At 40.9% G+C, this 20198-nt stretch overlaps 1 protein-coding gene across 14 annotated transcripts in view; it reads left to right on the top strand.

The window, feature by feature from the left end:
* SEMA6D (semaphorin 6D) overlaps window positions 1-20198 on the top strand; it is a gene marked incomplete at its 3' end in the record, with an annotated part of 573645 nt that overhangs the window by 501677 nt on the left and 51770 nt on the right. For 3 of the 14 annotated variants that reach the window (XM_081049655.1, XM_081049642.1, XM_081049644.1), the window contains exon 1: window positions 12950-13340. The exons of 6 other annotated variants lie outside the window; for them this stretch is intronic. Of the gene's footprint in view, window positions 1-12765; window positions 12862-12943; window positions 13341-14340; window positions 14458-20198 lie in introns of those variants that run through there. 5 more of the 14 variants (XM_081049640.1, XM_081049653.1, XM_081049639.1 and 2 more) reach the window with 5 other exon arrangements.

Raw genomic sequence — 20198 nt, forward strand, 5'->3', positions numbered from 1 at the left:
TGGTACATAATATATCAATTGATGACTGATATCCACGGCTTTTTTTTTTTCTTTAAGAAGAATTCTTGTAGTTTACCATTAAGAACTATATTGGATTTTGATATAAGCAGTTTACATTTTGACCATGTTAAAGAATTATCCTATTCTAGTTTTGTTTCGGAGCTGTACCCAAGATGTATTTAACTTTTTTTAAAGATGTATTACAATACTAGAAATACATTAACCTTTCTGTTGCTAATCTCTGTGTTATCACTCAAGCTGTCCATTAAATAAATATGTATTTAGCGACTAAGGATGTAATTATGGTCCCTGCTTCCTAGCTCTAACTGCTGGAGGCAGTTACTTTAACTCGTTTTATTACTCTGAAGGGACACAGTATAACAGTGGATTACTAAAGCAGTGGTACTGAGTGAGAGAGAAGAGAAGAAGCACGCTGCAGAGACAGATTATAATGGGGAAGGAAAAGAGGCACGGGTGGCACATATCATTTAACAAAGCACCCTATGTGATTTTGATACGGCTACCAGGTTGGTTATGGGATTTTAGTAATATCTAAGTTTAATACAGAGTTTCACAGTTTTACTCTATAAAACGTATGTAATGTTCTCACAAACATTAATTATTTTACTCCTAACAATAACTTCATGTTAAACATTATCTCAACATTACAGAAGAAGAAACTGAAACTTGGAATTATTAGGATATCAAAGCTAAGCAAAAAGACAAAATCTGTGCTCTTTGCTCTTACCTTAATTAAACAATTGAATAACATAAGACTTAATGATTTTCATAATCTTTAGCAGAGAGTTCTAGAACTCATTCTTCCTTAGTTATGTTTACCCCAAAGCTCTCCATTTCTCATTTCAACCTGAGAATCACTTGTTAATCACATCAGGACATCCCCACCAGTGCTTTTCCAACCCCTCTGTCTGGCAGGAATACCTAAGACCAGTCCTCTGTGAAAGTCCTGTGTTCTTCTCCCACATTGACCTGTACTGATCAAGAGGCAAGAGGCAAGGTGCACATTGGCAGAAACTATCTTCCAGAGAAATACCAAATCTTAATGAGCTGAATACAAACAAGAAAGTAAGAGGGAATCTAGTTTTCATCAAATGACCTAGGTTAGCCTACATACTCTCTGAAGTCGTATGTGCTCAGAAACATTGTAGGTAGAAACTTTAATCCTTCCCACTCCTGGACTGTTTCTTCCAACCTGGAAGCTATACAGTGGAGAATTATGCAGCCAAATTCTATGCTGCACTGTAAAAAATGTTGGCTTTCCATCAAGCCCTCAAGGCTTAACCCATTACCAGGGAATCAGAACCCTTTGCTGGATAGCCGTGCTTCCACGGACTCAAACCAGGGGGACCCTACTCCTTTTCCAGAGTGGGGACTGCTTCAGCCCTAGAGTCCTTTTCGTAATCTACGTCACTCACAGAGCACACATTGGAGAGTGTTTAGGCAACAGGATGTTGTATTTTTCTACCTCTCTGGAACTTAAGGAATATCTGAGGAAGAAAAGTGTCAGAGGGAGCTCAGGAGGCCATATCCACAATTCAGTCTCTGCTGCAAACTGCTCCAGGTCTCACTGCTGAAGTGGAGTCTTGAGAGCTCTCTGGCATATTAAATATTCATCAAAAGCCAAACACTACTTTTTCAACGTTTGACTGAATCATACAAGTGGTAGATTTGCTCCATCTCCACTCTTGGATTGCTCAGATATACGTAGCACTAAATTACGGTTCAAATGAAGGCAGTTTAAAAGATGAGGGAAGAATCCTTTATAGCTTATCCCTGCCTTTCATTCCTCTTAATTTAACCGTAAACTAAACGGGTCCATAAAATGTTTATAGAGAGTAATAAAGTGATGTTTTTAATACAAAGGTTGCGCGTGTAATTAAGTATAAATTCTATGACATTCTGTGTAATTTGAAATGGTTTGCATGAAATTAACAAATACTGATATCTATTTTATTGCTCCTCCCATTAGTAGCAAATAACAAAAGGGGAAAAAAGTAAGGTCCTGCCAATGTAAGTACGTACAGTTCGAAAATTGAAACTGCAGATGTTACTAAAGACTTTATCTTTCTCTTGGAAGTGTGCCATTAAATTTAATTAGATTTCTCATTTGCCTTCCTTTTCTTTTACTCTGTCACTCTTTTTTTTTTTTTTTTTTGCTGCCCTTCCTCTTTTCCCCTGCCTGTCTTTCTCCCTTAAATATTAGGAGAACACCACACATTTTTAATTGGCCTACATAATATAAATGAAGAAACTAATCACCATAAGAAAAAATAAAGTGTGGTTTTTCTAATCCTGTAATTATTACATTGTAAATTGTCTGGAAAGTACTGTTACTTCAAAGCTCACCATGACCACTAAATAATATTATGAAGCACATGGCTCCAACACTCACTTTTCATATACTTTCTTTTTCTAAATAAAAACTATGCTTGAAGAATTAAAGTCATATTCTTTTTTTTCCAGAATTTTTGTTCTGGAAGAGAATTAGAAGCTATCTAATCTTTATGGTTATAGCATTTTATCATCTGACTGTCAAGAGGTGATTTCTTACTCTGAAATGATCCACTCTCTATTATATTTCATGTTAACATTTCAAATCAAGTAAAATGGCGATGTTCATGTTGTTTAAGATAATTGAGAAAAGAAGCCACTGAACTGAATTTCTCTAAGTTCATTTAGATTTCCGCAGCGAATATTGATAATCAGAGCCTAACAATGGCTAATTTTACGTGGAGCCATAACGGTTTAACTACATTAATTTGGGGACATTTTTCTAATCTACACCACAGTAAGACCAGAGTTCCCCTAATATTTCTAAAATAAAGATTTTGGATAGTTTCACAAAACATTTTAAAAGTATCTATTCACATTTTCTATAAAAATGCCAGGCTGAAAAAGTATCACTGAAACTCAACTTAAAAAGGTATTAGATAAAATACTTTTCCTGTTTATAAGACGTGAGCGAGGAATGGGAATAACTTCGTAATTCTCCACTGTAGTTTCCGTGTTGGAGAAACAATCCAGGAGTGGAAAGGATTAAAGTTTCTCATTTCAGTGTTTCTGAGCACATAAGACTTCAGAGAGCATGTAGGCCAACCTAGGTCATTTGATAAAAACTAGATTTCCTCTTACTTTCCTGTATGTATTTGGCTCATTTAGATTTTGGTGTTTTTCTGGAAAATAGAAAACTTCCCCAGTCTACTAACTGTAATTATAATAAGTTTCCAACACTGGGCATCCCTTCACGGACACCATGCAGGCACCTTATAAGCTCCACTTATCCAAAACCAAACTCAGTTATGCCCCCTGCAAACTTGCTCCACCACCTGTATCTCAATCTCCCCAAAATAATACAACTTTTCTTAAAATCACATTAAGAAACTTGGAAAAATCTCCCCCACCCACCCCAACATTCAAACACCCCCCCCCCCACCTCTGACATTCAAACATCAGCCCACTCTACTGTGTCTCTGGTATATATTCCTACTTTTCTAGTGATTCCACCGCCCCTGAAGTCATCTTTTGTCCTGACCACTACACTAGCATCCCTACTTCTGAAACCTGCTTTTGCAATCTGTTCCTTCCTCTGGTTTTAATGTTATCTCTCAAAGTACAGCCTAGATCATGGTCATCTTTTCCTCACAAATCTATGGCTTCTAAACACCCCAAGTGCCAATTCAGAAATTCCATACAACGATTCAATCCTGTCCTTCCGGTCGTATTTCCTACTCCTTGTCTCCAAGAATGCCAATCATGCCCAGCTACGCCAGGCCCTTTCACCCTCTCCTGCTCAGTCCACAATAACTCGGTTGTAGTCCTCTACCTTTGACACTTGTCTTTCAGTGTGTTTGGGTCTGCTCTTATGACCCCACGTCATGAAGTCGTTTACAACCCACCTATTATTCATTTCCCCCTTTTCTGTCTTTCTACAGCACTCTCCCTCCACCTCGGGATTTAGCGTTTACAGTATTCTGCCATGCGTGAAGTTAGCCTCTGGTACATCTGTCTCACCAGTTAGCTTGCACACTCTCTCTCGTTATTCCATCCATCAGATGTCCCCAGGGTTCCTGTCCCCGTCACTATTCTAGACACTAATGATACAAAGACCTAGGTCTCTTTCTTTCAAGAAGCTCAGTTTAGTGGGTGATAAAACATAATGATATGTGTAACAAAGGGGGAGGGAATAGGGAGACAGTGTGATAAGCACCATACTTAGATTCAGAAGACTCGGATTTGAGTTCTGGCTCTGCTGTATAAGTCGTGAAAAGCAAATCTCCTACTTTCAGTTTTCTCATGTGCAAAGTGAGGATCCCTACCACCTAGTGTTCTATAAGGATCAAAATAAAATTAAATAGTGAATTTCCATTTGCTCCACCAGATCCACTCCCTGTCCTTTTTCTCTACCCTGTACCTCTAGATGTTGACCTCTAAGCAAAGGGGTCCTTTCCACATTACTACTGTGTCTCAGGTTCTGCTAATGGCTTCCTCCTTGGCTCCTTGGTCGTCAAGCCCCTGGAAACTCTCTCTTGTGATTTCCCTGCACTCTGCCCACACCTTTACAAATAGTCCCTTTATTAAAGACTCCTCAAATTACCCCAGCCAAATGTGCCATCTGTTCCCTGCCAGGACTCTGACTGATAAAACTGCTTTTCAAACTGTAAGTTGCTGTCTAAATGCAAGGTATTTCTCATTTATCTCTGCACAGTGCTTTACACAAAGCAGGTTGCTGTTATTAATAACAAATGGTGAAGTGAATGTATGCAAGGAAGAATGAGTGAATGATCCTGCCCTCCTCCACCTGAGTTGTATTCTTTATCTGGGGGGATATCTCCTTGTCACCTTGATGGATTTTGTAATGCCTGATTTGATTTGGAAGGTCCCCTGTTCCCTTGGAACTCGCTGTCTCTTAGGAAAAACATTTCTGCACATAGTCTATCTCAGCCTTTTATGTTTCTAGTGATTTAACTTGAAAGGGTTAACTTTGCTTGAAATTTCCAGAAATATCCCCCTTCTGTATGCTGCACACTTACCCAATATCAAAATGGGTTGCTTACTTGTTTGTTTATTTATATCTTTTGTTCATCATCATGAAAGATGGCAAATAAGTGAAAAGCAAGAATATTGATTATTCCCTTATTACATGGGGACCAAGAGCATATTTAAGAAATCAGTAACCCAGACTGGGGTAGTTTTCTCAAAAGTCTAACAAATAAACATATGGAAAATCATTGTCTCCGCTGCCCCCTCTTCTAGGCAAAGCCCGGCCAATGAGTGGGCAATCGGGTAGCCTCATCAAATGATTTAAATAAAGTTAAATCACAGAATCCAGTAGCTTGATATTTATAAGGAGTTGAAGGCATGACTGACTAGACTTTAATATTAAATTAATTTATTCCCAGCAATTATGGACTGTTCTTGTCTCCTGAATTCCCATGTATCTCAATGAAATCAGAGATCAGCGTTTTCCTCTTTTTATATAATGTAAAGTTGATGACTTAAAAATGAGACAGTGACCCATGGAAACTATCTTTATAAAACGTACTTTTGAGTAAACATATTTAATAGTATGCTTTGGTACTGTGTAGGCATTATTCATTAGCAAATAATTGAATAACTGGAATTCTTAATTAAAATTTGTGATGAGAAATGAATCTGTTTATTCTGCAATTATGACCCAGAAATTCAGAACACATTGGGGTAGTTTATGAGCATAGTTCCAAAGATTTTAATATAGCAAAAGAAATCACAAAGCTTTTAAACAGGAACTTTTAGATGAAACACACACACACACACACACACACACACACACACACAGTGTATGTGCATGTATCTAAATGTAATACGATTTAAAAAGTCAACCATTGAATACATCTATAACATAGAAATATTCTAATTTCTGTAAACAGTCCTGGGCCTTTCTGGATTTTCCAGAAAGGCTCTTCGCGAAACGGTTTCTTCCTTTGGTTTTGTAATTGAAATACAAATTCAGGCAATGGCAAACTCTGTGAGGCTTTTTTTTAAAGCTTTCCTTAAGTATATAAGTTTGAAGTGATTTTTTTTCAGCACACATCACAGTTTAAGCTTTTAAACGACAGCCATCAAAGAGCTCATCCTGGACTACAGTTAAGTGAATCAAATAATGTTTAAATCTAACTTGATTGGTAGGGCCAACCTGAGAAGAAAGTCTGTTATAAAATTGTATAGGCCTTAATTGTTTTTACTTGCTGGCTGTCAACCGAAGATAGATTCTTGGTTCAAGGGCCAAGGTGATCTGTGGACAAAGAGAACTTGGGCAGACCACTTTGTGGAACTAACCAAAGGTTAGACAAACGGTACGTTTCTCCCGCACTTTCTTCTAGGACATAAATGAAACCCCTGTAGCTGGGGCTGGCAGAGAGAGCGTTACCTCCTGTCACCTTGTTTGTGTTGTTGCTAATTCAGTGACATCATAGCCCAGAGCCAGATTTAAATAGTGTTGGACAAACGTATCCCCCCATGTGCTTCTGAGCCTTGCCACTTCAGCACAGCTTAATAGGACATTTGGGATTTTAGACAAATCCTATAATCACAGCAGAATGCGAACAGTGTTTGCTATTAATTCTTATCCCAGAATGTCAACTTCTGCCTGTCTCCCACACACATACTATCCTTCATGCCCTCGCATATTAGCAGTGTAATTTTTTTAATGAATCTAATCTATTCAATATTAATAAGATGTCCATAATAGCAAACATCTTAGCTGAGACAGCAAAAGGAAAGAAAATAAATATATCTTTTGTGTGCCTTTATTTGGAAAGATGTAAATTACCCAGAATCCTATTCTCTCTCTTTTTTTTTTAACTGATTGACCATACTAGTGGTTTCTAGCAATGAATTGAGTCTATAGCTCTACGTAATTCAGTAGTTCTTGTATATACGTAATTCAGTAGTTCTTGTATATACAGAATTCAGTGATTAGGATTTTTTTTATTTTTTTTTGTTTTTGGCAAAAGTTGCAATTATATGATCCTAACTGTTAATTGAAACATTTGTAGCTTAACCAGTAAGGTTTATTTTAATATAAATTCATATGCTGTTGAACAGATCTTTTTTCTCATTATTTATACGTAATTCAGAAATACATAATAGAATGCATATAATGTACAGAAGTTTAAACTATTCTATAAATCCCAATGCAGAGTTCCTGACACTAGTTTGTATGTAACAAGGAAAAACTATCAAAGAATTAGAAATTGAAGTACATATTTTTAACCTAGCTTTGAGCATCTAGTTGTGGGTTTTTAAATGTTTTTATTTCTTTTGTTATCCAAGACTTATTTTTTTTTCAAACCTATACTCTTTTTATGTTTTCATAGCATGGTGTCCTAGAAAGAAAATTAGGCTTGAAAGCCAAACAGACCTGTATTAGACCCCAAACTCCATCATCTAATGGGGCTGAAAACCCTGACAAGATGGTTAACTTAAACAAGTCTGGTTTCTTTGTTCCTAAATGATGTCTGTCTCCAAGAGCTATGGGAAGAATTAACTGATGTTATTGTGGCCAGCCAGTATCTGGGCCGTAATAGGTACACAGTTACTTTCTACTCCCTTTGTTTGAATCTTAACATTGGCTTAAGCAATAAACAAACAAACAAAAACAAAACAAAAAAACTGAAAATAAGATTAGGCAGGGAGGTTTGCTTTTAAAAACAAATTTAAAAATATTTAAACAGATAAAATGTTCTAATTCTCTACTACTTTTGGCTATTTTCCTTCTCTTGCTCCTTTGTTAACACATTCTAACATTTAATGGATACTATTCATCCCCAATTCTTCAAGGTCAGAGGTTGGTTACTGTAAATTTGTGGAGAGAAGGCTGTCAGGAATTGACACCATCTCAGCTTCCTTACATCTATCTGATCAGCTAGGATGTAAACTGGTTTCCCTGTATCCTAAGTATTCCTTCCCAAAGTATGTTTAAGTATAATTAAGCAATTCTGGCTGAGTTATCATCTTTTTATGTGCTCCTCGTTCCAAAAAGTTTATTTTGCTTCTGTTTGTTCAAAACACCTTTGATAAAATGGTGATAGCATTCCAATCCCTTGTCTGTTTTCAGAAGAGCTAGCATTATTAAAGACTATTTGCTGTTCATTTTTCTGATGGGGGAAAAAAAAGAAGCTTAATTGTTTTCATTTGGCTTGAGCCCTAGTATCCTTCCACACAGTTGTGCCTGCGGAGTCATTAGCAAAATTAGGTAGGTAACTGATTTACCATTTCTATAAAAGCACGGTGCAGTCCCTTTACTCAGAGTGTACAGCAAAAATTATTCATGTGAAGATCGAGTAATCAAAACGACTAAAAAAGCACATTTTTATCATTCCAAGCATAAGCATAGCTGTGGTGGTATACTCTCATAGTACATAATGATAGAAATGAATTATGTCAGTAAAATCTTGAGGTTGAAGATTTACCATGATAAATATTTTTCATTAAAGTGAAATATCTTGGCAGAGTCACTTTCATATGCAGACTATTGACACAAGGAGGCCAGCTGTGCCTATGCAGATGCTGAGATCTGGGTCTATATTATTAATGATTTATCATGTCATGGAGAGCTTAGATTAGTTTGGAAAGCAATCCCTTGCCACAAAAGCACTTTCTATAATGTGCGAACGCAAGGACTACTATGTGTGCTTTCCAAATTAAAGTAATCACAGAAGCGGTAGCTACCTTTGAAATCTCAATACCTCTATCTCTTTATTTTGAAACATGAAATTCTGCATCCTAATCTGTATCATTCATTAAAATTCATACAAAATGTTACTTTATATCAACTGGATAATGAATAGTGTGTGTATCTGCAGTTATATATACTCATAGATGTGGGAAGGTAGGAGATAGAATGAAACAAAAATGTATTGTAAATCTATTGTGTACCATATACCTTTGTCCTAAATCTCACATTTGATGTGAGGTAGGATTAACTTTCTGATCCAATTCTGCAGGATTCTAAGATTGCACTGCCTTCAGGGCAGATTGAGTAACATTGGCTAATATTTATTCAGTGTTTGCTGTGTTCCAGGTAAGATGCTAAACACTTTACATGCATTATCACATTCCATCTTCGTAAAATCCATCTGAAGTATTGTTATCAACCCTGTTTCACAGATGAGAAGACTGAAGCACAGCACAGTCAGATAAATTTTCTCGAGAGGAAGAGTCTGGATAGGAATCCAGGTCGTCTAATGTTCCAAAGCCTTCGCTGTTTACTATTGCTAATTACTTTTATCTCACTATTAATCACTATTACAACTAAGTAAGAGGTAGGGTTCAAATCCTACTTAATTACTACCTGTGTGACTTTAGGCAAGTCACTGAAACTTTCTAAGCCTCAGCTTCCTCTTCTGTAAAATGAAGATAATGATGGCATTTACCTCATAGACTTGTTGAGTTATAATAACACTTGTAAAACGCTTGGAACAGAGTTTGGCATATATTTAGCTCTAATGCTTTGTTTAATAACTGTTATAGTTACGAAAACTTTTACTGACTATTATGCTGACTATTACACACAGATTTTCTATAATTTTTAGATAGCTTTTCTTCTTTTTTTAAAAATTTGAAACAGATCTATAGATTAACTCTTTAATGTTAACATTTTGATTTTTTTTTTTTTTAAGATTTTATTGGGGAAGGCGAACAGGACTTTATTGGGGAACAGTGTGTACTTCCAGGACTTTTTTCCAAGTCAAGTTGTTGTCCTTTCAATCTTAGTTGTGGAGGGTGCCATTCAGCTTCAAATTGTTGATCTTTCAGTCTTAGCTGTGGAGGGCACAGCTCAGCTCCAGGTCCAGTTGCCAGTTGCTAGTTGCAGGGGGCGCAGCCCACCATCCCTTGCAGGAGTCAAACTGGCAACCTTGTGGTTGAGATCCCACTGGTCATGTGGGAATCGAACCGGCAGCCTTCGGAGTTAGGAGCATGGAGCTTTAACCACCTGAGCCACCGGGCTGGCCCCATAGATAGCTTTTATTCTTAAAACTAGATTGAGAATCAAACATAGAAATAAAATTCTGAACTTTACTCCTAAAGTGAAGAAACAAAAACACAGGTTGTAAATTAAGTTACTACATATCATTGATGGGAGATGTATGCAGCTAACACTAAAGCATAATGACTAACCATCTACATAGCACCGAGTCCTTTAAGTATTCTTTCTGGGTGTGAAAAGAGCCAAATATCTTCCTTCCTTATTCTCTTCCTTCCTCCCTCCCTTCCTTCTTTCATCCTTTCTTTCTTCCCTCCCTCCCTCTTTTCCTTCCCTTATTATTCATTCATTGAAAAAATACCCTTATACAGGTACTATGCTTGCTTGCCCTGGGGCCTTGGTGAATAAGTCCCTACTCTTGAGGAGCGTACAATCTAGAGATGACTATGTGCTCTGGTTTGGCACATAAAAGCGTGTGGAAAAGTAGTGGGTTACATGATTAGATCTGTTTAACAAATATGTATTGAGTGACCATTAAATGCCAGGCACTGCTAGGCACTGGTGCTTGTCCAAGTAGATAAGACAAGATCCCTACTGTTAAGAAGAATCCAGTAGGGAAAACATCCTAAACAGATATGTTTCCATCAATTTGGTAAGTTACCTAAGTGAATTTGCTAGGAGAGTACAGAAGAGAGGTGCTTAAACCCATCCTATAGGTAGCAGGATGAGGGAAAGTTTGACACCTACACAAATTTTTTGTTAAAAGTCTAGACAAGCAGAAATTACAGTACATGAAATTAGGGGGAAAGAATACCCCAGACATCAGAGGCCCCACAAGTGAACACCCAGAAACCTAAAACACATGTGACACAGTGGGGAGCTGCAAGCAGTGGGGCAATGCTAGAGCATAGAGCATAAGGTGGTGGTGGTGGTGGTGGTGATGGTGGGGGAGGACTTGAACTAAAGAAGTAAACAGGGCTAGCAGGTTAACAGTGTGTAAAATCAATTGAAAGAGCCAGATGCAAATAAACTACATAAAGAATGAGCAGTTTCCTTAGAATTCTTGCCATGAAAAGCCAAATAAAAAGAGTGCCACTTTTTTTTCACCAATCCTGACTGTCAAGATTCTGGGAACCAGGGAAATGATGAGCCTTAAGAGTGATATTTTGATCCTTACCAAAAGATAAAGAGTACCGGTCTTTTGACGTCAGTGGATTATTCACTTCCCTACTTCTCCTCCCCCAGTGGACCTAACACAGGAATTGGCTCTTAGATCTAGACTGATATTGAAACTGAAAAGACGTCTAATTTTTGGCTCAAAATGACCCATCCGCATATCGTTCTGGAATCATTCCTGGGTTGAAGAACTCAGTGTAGGGTCAACTGCACTCTCTGGGATGGCACTCTGGAGAGTCGGCTATCACAGAATTTCAGCAAAGAATTTGGGAATCTAGAGAATTGAACTTCTTTGCTGCTACAGCAGACACAGGACAGCTCAGGAGCTTTCTGCCTCCAGGTGGATGGCAGTTTGATTCCTCATCAAGCCACCGGTCACCTTGCATCTTCATTCAGTGCAGAGCCCTCTGCATGGAGCGGGGCTTGCTCCCTTGATGGAGAAAATGCAGAAAAACTGGATGCCAGTAAAATAGGCACAGCTTTCTGGGTCAGAAGTTGGCTGGGGAAGGGCCCTGACTGCCAAGTAACTTGCAATGATGTCAGAGCCCAGCACAACCAAAAAACACCAGTCAGCCAGCCAACAAAAGCCTTAACAACAGAAAACTCAGCAGTATTGCCAAAGCTGTTCTTTCCGCCCCCTACCCCTTTCTTCCAATAGGGAGAACAGCAGGAAGAGTTTATATTTTAAGAAACCCCTTCCTCCTCCCTCCTTCATTTTGGTAACAAAGTGTTAACTACAGAGAAAACAGGATGAGAGTCCCGCAGCAGTCCCTTGGGGTGCCTTTATGAGTTCCTTTTCAAGGCTATCAGTGGAAGATGCAGAAACAACTCAGAATAGGGCATTTTCCTAAAAAATGTAAACATTTAATTGTGCTGAGGAGAAAGTAGGAACCATCAAGGAAAGGAAAATCCTTTCTCTCCCCTTCTTCTCTCTTTTACAGTAATTAACTATACTCAAATGAAAATTAAAAGTTTGGTGAAAAACCTCTCTTCTTTCTTTTTCTTTAAATAGGGGCGTCATGGTTCATTCCAGCTATTTAGCGCCCTCAGTGATTCATAATTCAACTGGAAATTAATAAAACACAGCCCGTTCTTGGAAATGAAGTTTGGATTCACATCCTCTTGTTTTGGAATATGTGACTTTTTTTTCCCTTTCATTTGTGACAGTCAATTTTAAATGATGTCACTTCAAGGACATTTTCATTTCTCCCACAACATATTACACGAAACACTTGCCTGTAAAACCGGCTCATTAGCCTGCAAAATTATACTGTACTGAATGGTTTTCATTCAAAGTAGAAATGGGATTTTTAGTAGGCAATTTCTGTATTTTATAAAGATGAAGCAATGTTTGATTGCTTCTCCCCAGCTGTTTTGCTTAGTGGTTATAAAGAGAAATGAGGGGGGGGGCGAAAAAGGTAATACAGGGGCTGGTTTGTAACGGTGTGCTTAAAAAATAAATTTTAGATTAGGAAAGTAAGGAAGAACTTTACGGAGCAACTGCGCCTGCAGTTCCTCTGGGCTGCAATGATTTGTCCTCTGGATGTCTGGAGGAAAGCTCTGAAAAAGAAAAGTGAGGAAGCGAGTGAGAAAAACAGGGAAGGAAGAAGGGAAGCAAAAGGCGGCTTCGCAGGCTGCAGCAGCCACCGCGAGCTGGATGACAGGCGCTGGGAGTTGCTGGAAGGAGCAGCTCTTCAGAGGTGGGGAGAAGGAGGGTGTGCAGCAGAGCGCGGGGGAGGAGGGAGGCGGAGGCCACTGAAGGGTCAGCGGGGCCGCGGCGCCGGGCTGGGGGCCTCCAGGCGGCGCTGGCCGGGGAGCTCGGGAAAGGGCGAGCGCGCCGCGCCACCCGCGCCTCCCGCAGTCCGCGCCTGGGGGTGGGCCCCGGGCTGCGAGGTGCCGAGTCGGGGAGGGAACCAGGCTCCGGCTCGCCTGATGGATTGACTTGGAGATGGATCGAATTACACCATTTGCCGTGCCTCGGTTTGTTTTGCTCCCGCTTCGTCCCGCTGCTGTTTTTGCTGCAAGGACTGGTGGTGGCGAGTTTCAGGATTATATCGTGGAAGCCAAGACCTAAAGAGACAGTGGGATATACATGTATATTTTTCATTTTTGCTTTATGTTTTTTCCTTGCGCTTGACAAGCCTTTTTTTTTTTTTTTAAACCAGCCTCCCCCCATGAGGTAAGACCCTCTCTTGTAAAGATTTGCTAATGCTCAGGGCGCCTGCTGGGGATCGGACCCAGATCCTCACAGCCTGAATCGTAGCGGGTGTGTGCGTACGTGTGTGTGTGTGTGTGTGTGTGTACGTTGTCACTGGAGAGTTGATTTCTTTTCTAATCAGCTTTCCCCGCCTGCGGTGCAAGGGACGCGCAGAGGGGCTGGAGAGGTTTGGCGGACCCGTCAAACCTGGCAGAGCTGGGTGCTTGGGGGGAAGGGCACATGCACTTGGAGGCCCCCCTGAAATGTGCAACCCATCCGAGTCAAAGCAGAAGGAGAGGGCAAGTAAAAGTTTCTTGCCAGGCAGCGCCAGCTCCGCGCTCCCCCGCACATTATCAGGCTGCTTTGGGGTCGGGGACGGCGTCTCCAGCCAGCAAGAGAGCCGAGCCAAGGCCAAAGGAGCGGGCTGCGGGCTCGGCCGCCCCCTTCCGCCCGCCTGCCCCGGAGCGGACGCTGGGACCGCCTGGATCGGGCCGCGCCGCGCCCGGCTGGGAACGGACGCGCCAGCCCTCGCCTGCGCCTGGAAAAGGGGCGCAGCGCAGCCGCCGAGACCCGAGCAGCTCGCAGCCGACGACAGCTACCTGTCAGTGCGCCCCGGGGTTGGACGGCCCCAGTACAGCGAGTGGTGGGGGTTCCGGGGACTCGGCCACCTCCGCCCTCCGGGCTCCATCCAGCGGGGGCTCCTGCCCAGAGGGCGGGCACTACCCACTCTCGGTCTCCCCCTGCTTTCGGAGCGCGCCGCGGGCGGTCTCTGGGGCCGGGAGCTCCCCGCCGCCCACCCCATCTCCCACCCGGCGCCCGGGTTTCTCCTCCCGGCCAGTCTCCCCCGCAACTTTCCGTGCTTTGTTCTCCGGCTGGAAATGATTTACGGAAGCGTCTTGGACAGGGTCTCCGCCCGGCGGCAAGAGCCCGGCGCTGAGATGTGTTACGTTCTCATCTACCCATCAATTATGGATGGAAACAAATAAGGAAGAGTCAATTGTGCATGAGCCCCTTCTCCCACTCCAGGAGGCGTCCTGCAGCCGGGTGGGAGCCTCCCCTCGCGTCGGCAGCCGCTGGCAGGGGGATGGTGAGGAGGAAGGTAGGGAAACTTTTATTTCCAGTCTTGACAGCGATATGCGTTCCTGGTCTGCAGAAACTGATACAGCAGCCGCCTTGGGGGAATTAAAAGGGTTTAAAGCTTCCTCTGTCGTGTCTAACTCTTGGATTGAAATAAAAGGTCATAAAGGACTGGAAGGTGTGCATAAGAACTGGGTTTGAAAATTTTCTGCTAAGTCGACTGTCAGGACCGGAGCTGTTCAGGTGATTGTTTAAATCCTGAACTTGTGAAAGGCTAAATGTCATGGAAGTGACGCGGAATGAAGCAGCGGTATTAATTACAGTATTAGAGACAGTCGGGAGTGCCCCCGGTTCTGAGGTGACCATTCAGTAACCCAAGTTCCAGCATCCCAGTATCTCGCCGCTCTCAGCTGGGTGATTTTCACACAGAAGGGACAATAGATCATTACTGTAGATATATAGACTTTGTAAACAGTAATTGGACCTATGTCCACCTCTACAGGGGGTTACTCTCCCTTAAAAATAACGAAGTGTTTACGGTTTCTTGGGAACAGAAGTATCCAGGGCAATTTTCCCAAGAACTTCTAGCTGCTAAGAATTTCAAGTCTGCAGTATCTACTTGATATTTGGGGCAATAAAATGGATAATTTTGTTTATTTCAAGGCTGAAGTCCCAGGAAAAGGTTTAACATTTTTCTAAATTGGATTGGTCTCTGTCTCAGAATAGGAGAAATACTTGGTCTGAGAATTTTTTTCAAGGTGTTTTTTCCTTGTAGAATTGAGAAATCTTATCGCAGACAGCTCAAGGTGAGGATTTTACTATCCTTGTGGTGGTTTAAACAATAGGTTTTGATGCTGGTTTATTCATGTTGTTAAAAAAAAAAAATCCCTTAGCTCTCTCAGGTATCTAACTCAGGAAATTAAGTTGTGTGTAGTCATGTTGAAGGTAGTGAATGACAGGCATGTTTTGTCAGGCTGGCAAATATCACATAAACATTTACCCTGGCTTAGATAAATAGAAATTACCAGATAAGCTCTGAGATTTGGGCCTGTATTACTATGATTTTAAACATCTGAAGGTAAATAAACTAGAGCTCAGTCATAGCTGAGTTTCTTTTTTTTATAGTTAATGTCTGTGCTTTGATTTGGGTCTCTAGAATGTGCTCTCGGAAAGACAGTTAAATAAATAACCCTAAGATTACCCAAATACATTGTTTAGTAGACCATTTTCTTCCATTGGCTCATTTAGTTAGATTAACAACCAACTACTATTTCTTATTGGCTCCTACAGAATATTGCTACCTGTCCTCATTTCTACTAGGGATGCTACATACATAACCTTTTTAGAGAAACATTTCTGTGATGCAGGACAGTATACCAGGAATATTGTGACTTCCCCATCACCAAACAGCTGGTTAACTGGAGTTTGATTTAGATTTGTGGGCATTCTGCCCATTTCTTTCTTTCTTTCTTTTTTTTTTTTTGGTACCCTCTGATAGCACCATCTGGTCATGTCTCCCCTAGTTTGATGGATTTGAAAGATGACAGTGACGTAAACCTCTTAGTCTTTAGAGTAAGGGCAACTTAGAAATCCAGGGGACTCCAGATCACTGGCTGCTTGCTGCACAGGAAGGTTCTGCCCAGTAACTGTGCTCAGGGTAAGTGTGCCCCCACATCCTGTGTGGTGGTTTCTGTTGTTTGAAAGGCACACAGGCAAGTAAGCAGGAATCAGAGCTTTGAGTCACAAAGATGCCCATAATTGTTAAGAACTTACTGAAACTGAAGAAGTTCTTCAGTTCTTGCTGCTCCATCATAATGAACCTTGGTAATTAGCTTAGTCATTGTTCTTGCTTGTGAATTTCGCTAAGATACAAGGAGTGAAAAATGCATCTGAAATAGGGTCATTTTTCACCCTTCTGATGCATTTTATGCAGCGTTAAGAGCCTGGCTGAATGCCTAACCATTATTGGTGTAACCATAGGAGGTGAACTCCTTCCTTAGCATATTGCAGGATAAAATATTACCTTTTATTTCACCTAATAGACTTTAAACCTGCATATTCTGGATTCATTTCTAGGGGAAGCAAGAGGCACTTGTGATATGCCAACCACTCAGTATTTACTGCGTATCCTTGTTTGCAAGGAGCTAGGCTAACAATATTCCAACACCAGGTGAGGCAAACATGTTTCTGTATGTTCAACTTAAGAATGAAAAGAAATAGAGAATGGCAAGAAATGTAAATACCCTTTGGGGTGAGCATATTATTTTATTCAAGAGATTTTAAAGTAAGATTGTCCATACCAAGCATCTACAGTAGTCCAGCTTTCCTGCCTTTAACACTAATAAATTCAATGTATTTATTGTAGTTCATGTAATGAAAGTGTCATTAGAATGGGAGATCGCACTCTTCTTGGTGGCTTATGTGAATGGAGACAGTGTTATAATCTACCAAAGCCAGTATCTTAGGTTGCTGCTTATTTTGTGACCTGCTGCCAACTTCCAGTTGGGAAAAAGTGTGTTTTGATGTAGTCACGTGATACACAGAGAGAATAAAAATCATATAACTATACTGAGCATATCATAATCTTTTTTAGTTGAGGTGGCTGTTGTCCGGCTGACTTTTTCTCTTCAGCCCCTGAAAACAGTGGTAGTGCAGCTGATAACTGAAGCTGCTTCCATTCCTCCCAACAGGAAAACTAGGAACCATTCTTACTTTGAAAAGCAACTGTTTATGTAACCAAGGGCCATCAAATTGGTGGTCCATAGAGATACCACATGAGGTGTACTTATTTCTCAAACTTCTCTTTTCTATTAAGCTTTTGTTAACTCACCCAGATTAGCATTTTAACAACCCTGAAGTGAACTTCTGCCGTTCTCTCTACTTGGACACAGTATGTAGATCATCTATCATCCTGCTCTTGGCTACAACAGGCTGCTGGCTCCATCACCATTTGGAGCTACACAGAAACCATCCGACTGTGAACAGCACAGCTGGCTACAGCAATTTTTTTCTTCCACACCACTGGCAGCATTGTCTGGCTGTGGTAACTCAAGTTAACACCCAGAACAGGAACTTTCCGTTGTTTGGCAACCTGCACAGGGCCCTTCATCCATTTCTGGGGGCACACCTGCAGGCTTGCAGAGGCATGTTCCATTTACTTGCTCCAACCTTACATGACCCACAGGAAAGCCTCTCTAGTCTTGATACGATGAAACCACCAGAATTATAGAATGAGATGGAGCCATTCAGACACCACTCATCCTAGACCTTCAGAATTCAGTCTATTGAAAAGAGGAAGAAATGAAGTAGCCTTTTAGCTTGTGATCCAAATGACTGAAAGCAGGAAAGCCCTTGTCTCTAATTCTTTGGAGAACTGAACAGGTTACTGGTTCCCCACTTTTCACAAAGAACATGTGATATGCCTGATTATGGGGCCCAGGTTTAATAGCATCCAATGCTTTCTATCACTTTTTTTTCTTCTTTTTACATAAGAAGAGACTTGTAGTCATTGCTTATTAAAGCAAGAATGACATGAATTAGGTGGCTGTATTTGTTAGGTCATGTTACCAAGCTTACAAAAACATTATGATTAGAAGTACTGCTTTTGACGTTGGATACAGGAAGGGCAGTTTGATGTGTCTCATATTCTGGGGGAGATCGTCTTCTTGCTTCTTTGACTAATATTTACAAGTGAAATCAGGTACATAACAGCTAGGATGATACAGTGGGACCTAAAAAACAATTCTCGCCCACTAAGTTCTTCTAGTTGGGCTAATAGTAATCAAAATAACAGACAGTAACCGGAGAAAATCAAATTTTAGTACGTGTGCCTGGGAAATTCACATAGGTGTGAAAATTCCAAACACAGTGAGGCAACATTGGGTATAGAAGACATTTTGGACAAAGGAGTAAAGGAAGGGGGACAGGGTCTTAGTGTGGGAAGTGAGAATGGGCCACTTACACGTAGTTGAGAAGAGCAGAGTGCAGCCCTCGTGGCAGGCAAATCCTTGCTGGACAACACAGAAATAATGAGGCAGGGGATATCAAGCCAACAGGCCCCTTCCTGAAGCATTCCTATTTACCATACTTAATTCAAATTAGGCTTAGGCGACATCCTAAAATCTCCTTCCGGAAGCAGGGTTTTCTGTCTGACTCTCTTAGGCAGAAAAGGGGGGAGGGTCAGAGTCTTCTTTCAGAGTCTTTTGTTTCTTAAGGAACAGCTTAAAATCAACATCCCAAAAGGCAGCTTCAGGGTGACAAAACTTTGGTCTCCTTCAATGTGATGATGATGATGATGATGATGATGAAGAGGGATAAAGGGAAGCAACCACAATACCCACCACTTGTTGGTCTGTTTACTAAATTCTAGGCACCCTACTCAGATCTTTATTATATCACATAACCCCCAAACAGCTGCATGAGGTAGGTTCTTCTATCATCAGTGCTGTATCAAAAAAGAAAAATCAGGCTCCAGAGAAGTCGTCATTTCCCTAAAGTTACACAGCAGGGAGGTGTTTAGTCAGGATTTGGACAGGGTCTGCCTGACCTCTCTGCCCACATTTTCATTACTGCACTGAATTGTTTCCAGGAGCGAGGACCATTCTGCAATTTTCTGAGTCCCTGGTATTTCTGACACTTGTTTTTCAATAAAAGAGTCAGATTCTGAAGGAAATTTTTATACTTAATGAAATAATATGAACAGAATGGGTATGCTCTTAAATTGTAACCTTTCTCTGCACTAAATCATATTGTTGTACTCTTCTTCATTTTTATTCCTGTTGGCCAGATATGACACACCCTTCAAGTGGCCCCGAACAGTTCTCTTCTGGCACCATTTTTCTCCAAAATTGGTGCCAAAATTGTCCAAAATTACAGCGGCGTACGACAAATGGCAATATTTATCACTCTCCATCAAAAACTGCCTCTGCATCAGGGTGCGATTGACATTCATTTCCCTGGTCTTGGCAGGTGAAGATCCATTATGTATCCTTGTCCCATTTCCCACGAGTATTTATGCGCCCCATCAGCGAAGACAGTGAGAGCTGTAGCTGCGCAAGTGTGTGTAGTGGCACCAGGAGGAAAGTTCGACTGTATTAGATTGTAATATACATTTTTCTTCGTTATGGTTGTGGAAGAATCCTTTTACCTCTATGAGTCATCAAAAACATTGCTGAGAAATTGTCACCCAGCATTTTTTTGTTAATTCTCTTTTATTCAGGATTCCCATGGGAGGGGAAAAAAGTAACATTACCACTACATATAATGCTGAAATTTAAGGTTTTCAACATGTATTTATGGGAAGGAAATACAGGTTTTAAAAAGTCCAATATGTCGGTGCATGTAGAGTCAGGCCTCCGGAGGATCTGCAGTTACTTACTTACCCTATTATTGGAGTCTGTATTTAAAAATAAACTCTGGAGTTTCTACTCAGCTGAGGACCTGGCACACATGAACCAGAGCAGATGAAGCTCTTTGAGAAAATAACGCTTTCATTCCCCAGGAGCCGGCTGTGAGCAGTCAAGGGACTCAGACTCCCCTAGAGTCCGAACGGCCTTGGCCTGAGCCTCACTTGTCATTCTAAGGGTCTCTGGAAGCTTTTTTGGTCTGCAGAGTTGTCTACATTTATCAGTAAGTCCCCAAACCTCTCGTGGGTAATTGGTGGATCTCGTAAATGTATTTTTAAAAGCTACAGAAGGAGGAGGAGGAGAGGCAAAAGAAGAAGGAATAAAGAATGTGGCAGTTGTTTCTGTTTTTGTCATTGCT

This window comes from Rhinolophus hipposideros (assembly GCF_964194185.1).
Source record: "Rhinolophus hipposideros genome assembly, chromosome: 5".
Classification (NCBI taxonomy): Eukaryota; Metazoa; Chordata; class Mammalia; order Chiroptera; family Rhinolophidae; genus Rhinolophus; species Rhinolophus hipposideros.